This window comes from Pieris rapae, chromosome Z (assembly GCF_905147795.1).
Source record: "Pieris rapae chromosome Z, ilPieRapa1.1, whole genome shotgun sequence".
Lineage (NCBI taxonomy): Eukaryota > Metazoa > Arthropoda > Insecta > Lepidoptera > Pieridae > Pieris > Pieris rapae.
The window spans coordinates 10,122,598-10,130,331 of record NC_059534.1 but is presented as its reverse complement, the minus strand read 5'-3'; positions in this window follow the sequence as shown (position 1 = coordinate 10,130,331).

Sequence of the window (7,734 nt, the reverse complement as noted above, 5' to 3'; positions counted from 1 at the left end):
TGGCCACAAAACTCCAAAAACTACTTCTTTCCATTTTTCATCGTGTCTTAAAGTAGGAAAAAGGAAAAAATATATGGTGGAGTTGAGTAGTTTATGTATCCATTTAAACATCGATTCACGATGTAAATAACTTCGCTTGATTGAAAAAAAATCCAATTACAGCCAATTTTTAATATTTTATGTGCACTTGTGAAATTATTACATACTGTCCTGACTCAAAAGAGTCTTGCGTTTATAAAGCCGTGACTAATATTGTTTACGAAAATTATATACTTGAATGTTCCTGTAAACTGAAATTCTAGAGTTATAACAAACAGCAGGGCAGTATTTACCAGCAACAGTAGCCCAAAATTCTATTTTTAGGTTTCTTGACAACCGTCGCTTCAGTCCGGTAGGAACTACAAACTACTGAATAAAAACTACTGACATAAAATGATAATAATTTAATAAAGAACCCTTTTATCTTTGATTTTCATTAAAACTGTAACATTATTACAAAGAAAATCGGTGTTTCATGTCAATGTGGGAAATAGGTCTTTCACTTTCTTTAGCACATCTGTTTTTAGGTCAATTCTGTTTAGATTACTGATGATTATACACAAAGCGAAATATGTGTAAAAATCTCAACTTGTCATGTCAAACAATGACCAAAGTGTTTATGTTGCACCGAAAACTATTTTTAATTTAAAGTCCTCAATCAAGCTCATGATTATTAGCTCATGTCCGAGCATCCTAGTCATCGGTTTCTCTCCAGCGTGTGTCTTATAACAGTATATATATTTATAAAAAACTGGCAACGTACTTGCAAGCTCATCCAGGGAAGACTCATGGATGATAGACCGTCCATCACTTAACATCAGATGACCCTCCTACCCATTGGCATAAAAAATAAAACGTGTCATGACATCCTTAGACATGCCGATTCGCCTTTTTATCTTGGGAACAGTGTTGCTGTGTAGAAAATTAATCAAATACCAACAAAGTTTCAGGAGCCTCATTTCACAACGTTCACCTGTAAATACCCAGTACATTTGATACTGCCTCTTTAAGGGCAACGCAACTGGAATGAAACTTATAGATTGTATAAATAAGGGTTTCGATAAACAGCATATTAACTTTCAATTACAAAGTTGCATGTTTTCTTATTATACAAGCCATGGCTATAAATTTTGCTCACTAAGGTTTTCTTAGTTTTGTAAGCGTGGAGATTTCCTAGATCGTCGGATTTACGCCCCGAGAGTATAGTGCGACACCTCAGCCCATCACACGCCCTTAAGATGGGCCCTCGGGGTTCGCTAGGCATTCTACCCAAGGGCCTACGCGTATCCCTGTTTTGATGTAAGTTATTGTTACGTATAAAGTACTTTAATTGAGAGATAAAAATTGTGGTAGGCTAATACGGGCACAATTGCACTCCTGTTATTACTGAGGAAATGTGCGATTTAGATACTGCAATAATGTAATTCAACTATTTTACTCACGAATCGTAACTTTGTAGAGCTTATATTAAATATTCTACCCTTGCTTTCTACATACACATATTTATACACGTTTTTTATTTCATTAGATTTTACATTAACTACTTTTTCTTAAAAATATCTTACTTTCTCTTTGTTTAAAATATGCACCAGTAATCGTGGAATAACTATAGACTGGTCATCCACAACACGGGCTACCTAGTATAGGCACTAGCTATATTTTGTCACTACCGTATTTTGTTATCAATAAAGTATACTGACGGACTACATAAACTGCATCAAACTTCAGGATTAGTTTGAAATTATTTTTTAATAGGTATGCAAACTTTTTAGATAAAATTATATAAATATAGAGAGACTGGCCTTAATCTTAAAAAAAGCAATATTTAAAAATAGAAGTACAGTAAAACAAATGAATTTAGCCGGGAAAAGAAAATTTACTCGTAGTATCAGATTTGCGTTTTTTTTTAAATTGATTCTTAATGATTTTTTATTCTTTTGACAATTGAATTATTGTTACCAGCAGAATTGTTGGGTTAGCTTTCAACTCAACGAGAGTTTCTGAACCATAATGTGGATACTTCGTATGAACAAGCTGCTCCAATTGTAGCATTGGTGCGGAAGAGCTTGTATCAACGTACGATTGGTAGAAATTTAAATTTAAACCAGTCTACGGTTTCTAGAATATACAGAAGGTTTGTGGAGACAGGTTCTCACAAAAGGAGACGTGGTACAGTTAGAACTCGAGCAACCACTGGTCGTGCTGACCGATTTATATTGGAACTTGACTTCCAAATCGTTTCCTCACGTCAGTTAACATCAAAACAGAGATAAATGTTAGTGCACGAACAATAAGAAGAAGGTAAGGTAAGATAAAGTAAGCGGATTTCACCCCTTTTAGACCAGCAAATGGTCCAAAGTTGTCCATAGGTCAGTAGAAGGCCCAGGCGCCACTCACGGGTGCAGCGCGGAAAACAGCAGACGTTAATATAATCAAGTATTGAATAAGCGCCATCTAGCGTGTGTCTTTATAACTACGAAGATTATATTTTATGAAATTAATTGGCAATCGTTGTGATTTGTATTAGTGACATCTTTCTGGTAAATATTGTACTACTAAAAGCAGCAAGTCCATATATTTACAGTTACGTTTTAATTATGTATTCTCTCGCCAGATGTCTGGCATGGCTGGAGGCAATACGCAACAAGAGGAACATTTTTAAGAAGATTTTTGCTTGATATCACAGCCTACACAGACAAACAATTTATTTCTCTAAAATTTAAATATGAAATGAGTGAAAGGATGAACAGTATAAACCAAAGCAGGATCTCTGGGTTACGAAATTATCTGAAATGTAGGCGATTCAATAGACAACTATCAAAAGTTATTAAATTAAATAAATTTACGTTTAATTAATGAATTACATCATTCTCTATAAAAGGATAAAAATGTTTAAAAATGATAAAAATGCTATAAAACTATATAAATATAGTTTTATAGCTGGCAATTGAGTTTTTGTTTGTATTATACCGTTTTTGTTTGTAATGTACTTAATGTTAAGCTACTGTTGCCGTAGCCATAATCTTGATGGGTCTCTTGGGAATTTCTACATAAGTATAAAATTATTGAATTAACAGTATCAATATCTTATTAAAAGCTAAAAGGGATTTGTTACGTTACTAAAATTATCTACTTAAATTGACTGACTTTACTGTCCCACTCTAATTATAGGTGAATACCATTTCGAAAAGGAAACCAGTTAATATAAATAACGTTAAATAAGAAATTTAAATAAAACTGTAATTTTTAATTTTAGAAATAGTTTTTTTTAGTAATAGAGATTTCTAGATGAGATTCTGAATAGAGATTCAATTCTCATATATCAAAGTTCTTCCTCCGTTTTAATTAAAATACTGTCTCTTTTCTTCCCATTAAAATTTCAATTTGATAGAAAGAGAAGAAAATGTACTTCAGTACCAACAGTGCAATAAGATAGATTATAAGAGAACAATAATAAATTGTATGAATAATACAGTTTTACGAAAAATTTTATATTCTTTAACGAATAAGCACCGTTCCTCTTCTCACTAGGATGTTACATTATTTTTAAAATATTTTAAAGAATAAAGGCCGAGATAGGTTACTAGAAATAAGTATGTAAACATTTGCTATTTAGAGTTTTCTATATTATTTCCCCATTTTGAGAAGAGGCTCGGTTTAATGGATTCTCGCTAAGTGCCATGTCAGGTTCCGTGACAGATTCATCATACAGGTCCAACGCGCTATCAATAAATAAAGAACACAATTCAGAATGTACCGTACTCAAAGTCCTTCATTAAATGTGTTAAATAATTAAAACTTTGAACACTTAAAAATACCTATTTATTTTCATATCATATTATATCGGGCTCAAATACGTAGTTGATTTAAATCGTTATTTATGTTTATACCTAAATAACGATTTAAATAATTTAAACATATAGGGGTAAATAAAAAAAAAAGGATAAAGTAAGATCAATAACAAAAGTCACGAACAGATATTATAGACTATAACTTTAGTTTTGCTTCGTATAGAGCAGGGGGCTAACGGGTAGAAGGCTCTTCTGATCTTAAGTGATACCGCCCATGGACACTCTCAATGCCAGAGGGCTCGCGAGTGCGATGTCGGCCTTTTAAGGATTTGTACGCTCGCAAACAAGCGAGTACAATTTTGTTAATTTGTTTACCATTTGATTACCACCACCAGACATCTGTACAGTACATTCATGTACCTAAGTTCATGTCGCTATATTGTCCTCTAGGCTTATTAAAGTAATCGATTGAACCAACTGTTATCACAAACGTGGGCAATGTGTCCAATTTTCGTGTTAATTTTCACATTTGACATCCATATGATAGTCGTTGAAGTATGCACATGTCCATGCAAGTATGCATGACTGTTCTTTTTATACTCAAGTTAAGATCGGATTCAGAACTTTACTTAAATGCCCAAAATGTGTACACAGGTTTATTATTTTGGTTGTTTCATCCGTAGAGAAGCAAATATCGTCTTATCATACCCATCATGGGTATGATAAGACGATATTTGCTTCTCTACGGATATGTAGTTCGGGACATGTTCCTGAGTCCTTAAACACTGTATACATTAGCTTATAGGTTAGTGTCACCAGGATAATAGAACATTCTGATAAAACTTTTACGTCCTTGACTTACCAAAGGTCATTCTAGTTAAGTTCCTTATCTATCGAAATTGTCTTTATTTATTGCGTGAGACTGCACCAACGGTTAACCTTCAACATTTACGTGGTTCCTGCTTAAGATCACGTAGACAGTTGATAAAAAAAATGTCCTAATCAACGACTGGAAAACAATGGATTGTTGACATTGACTAAAATATTACGTTTTTTTATTCAGAAATGGGCTGCGTACCTAATTATAGATGAACTGGCCGTAAAGCTAGATAAAATCGTTGTAGATTTTACTTGCGGAAGTTATATATTTAGCGCCATGTCTATGCTTTGTAGTCTGTAAGATTGGAATTATTTTTCCAAGTATTCTGTACTCAGTAAAGTGGCACTGATGAAGAAATTAAATCTTTAGATTATAATAAGCAAAAGCATACTATTTTATTCACATTTTAATTTTTAATAATTATATTATATGGTACAAAAATGTTATGGTGGTACACTCTAAAAGCCTGCATATTCTGCCACACATAATAGCGTCGATTGTGTTAAGAGCTAGAATAGAAGTATATTATTTTAAAAGTACATCGCATTATTATAATATATTATTACGTTATCAAATTAATATTAATTATAATCATCCACGCAAATAAATTTTTTTAGGATAATATTTTTTTATTTCAAAAACTAATTTTGATTAATATTACGTCGGTATTTAAAAACTCTTGAAGATCTTTGAATGTTATTGTTAAATTATTAAAAAACATGGTTTCCATATTTTATTTCAATTTTGTTTGTTTATTACTGTTATTTTTACATTTTAGTTTTCATATTTCATGTCATATTTTCTTGTATTTTTTAGGCATACACATTGTTTTAGAATGTATATATAAATAAATAAAATCAGTTTTTCCTATACAAATTTTTGTCATAGCCAATTTCTCCTTATGTCTACTTCGACAGTAGTACATTCCCGTTGACATACAAATATTTATGTTTTTGTGAACGAATGAGAACATTTCTAAAATATACCCACAGGGAAGAGATACAATTTCGAGATCCTTAAACAAATGTACTTTAGTAGTACCTATACAATCATGTAAGATTAAGGCGGCAACATAAAAAGATAATATATATATATATATATATATATATATATATATATATATATATATATATATTATCTTTATTATTATATTATTATATATTATATATATATATATATATAATACTAAAGTGGCGAATGCATAGATGTAAAAAATATGGTTAGGAGATGTTTATGTAGAAGATTTTTAAAAGTCGTAATAATGCAAATAATCGTTTAGGATGGGGGAGTGTATTCCATAACTTTAAGGATACAAAATGGCTTGCATAGAAAAGATTAATTACTGAATCCATTAAGTCAGTGTGTTTATTATTTAAATAATAAGTAATTATCTGAAGAAATATTATTAATCAATCACTGGGTATTAAAATATCGTTTTAGCTTCCTGTTTTAAGATCTTTGAATAGTAAAGAGCATTTATGAACGTTTATCGTAATGTACGATTATGAGTACGGCTTAAACCACCAACAGTTAATATATTAAGTGCTCTTTTCTCGGATCCGAGTGGAGCGGGGTCATAGTGGCGGTGCAGACCACTCGGAACCGTGCGAGCGTTGTGGTCATTTTTTAAACCATAGCTATTCCCAAATGTCGGCTCCGAGTATTCAGTATGCCCACCATCGGATTTCAAAAAATTTTTTTAGTAAAAATAATATACATATACATATTTTAAAACATTCATATTTACTTAATCAAATTAAAAACAATGTTTACGGCTATTACTTTTTATCCATTGTTTAAGCATTCAATGTGTTATTTAAATGTATTGTCCACGGTCGAAATAAGCAATTTATTTATACAAATTCCAGGATCGCGAAACAGTCGTACTTGTTACAAATGATTTTGATAACGCATTCGAATGGTATGATGGACGGCAGTTGGAGGCTATCTTAAAAGCACTAATCAGCAGTTATAAGTAAAAAGCATATTAGTTCTTAAATAGACATTTAAGTTTCCCTTGCCCCAGTAAGGTGTCCTCTAGAAGCAACGTCACGCAACCGACAACGTTCTTGGCAGTGATTTTATTGTTATCAAATTAGGGTTGGCATAGGTAAAATTTTATATAGCTAAATACCTACTAAAACTAGTATTTAATCCATAGAATGTCGAGTTACCTATTCAACATAATAGGAGGCTACCTAACATTACACGACAGCCTAGTTCCTGCTTACGTCATTTTTTATAGGATAGGGGTGCAAAGAAGCCAAACCACAATTATTGGCTCCTAGTCTGATAAAGCACAGATTTGGATGCCATACAAATTAAACCCAAATATCCAAATTCCTACTTAAGTTTGGTCCAGCAATTTATCGGATCGAAGATAAGACGATAGTGTGAGAGAAGAACTGCTCGCAGGCAAGGCTTGGTTAAGAGTGGGTAGGGAAAGGGTAGAATGGTAGGTATGTAAGAAAAAACACATTCCTCGGAAATAAAACTAATTTTATTACTATTTTAATTTTTCATGCGGTGGTAGCCCTGGTTTTAGATTCTTTGATGACCTTAGAGGTGTAAGATTAATTATTTAACACAACATTATGTTTATATTACATTATTTTGTTTACGATAATATTATTTAATATTTGTAACAAACCATCCAATACGTTTACATACAGGAGTCATTCAAACTGTAAGGAATCCTGCATTCAGATTGCAGAATCCAGCATCGCTACTCTGTAATACCAATAACGAAATTGATTATTGGCTCGATAAAGAGTGGATAATAGCTGTAAGGTATGGGCAAGTCAAAGAAAAATCTGATCTAAGATCAAAACCTATAATATTAAGTAATCTAATTTCTCTTAATCGCTAACATTGAGATTATTGTTTCATGTTTTAAGAAATACATATAAGTAGGTTTTCATGGTATGGTTGGTGGACTCATTTTCCGCAGTTAGACTCATATTTGCTCCGTCTTGCGTAAAGTCCTGGGTAATTTAGCCAGCCTAGCCCCTCCAAGAAGCACAG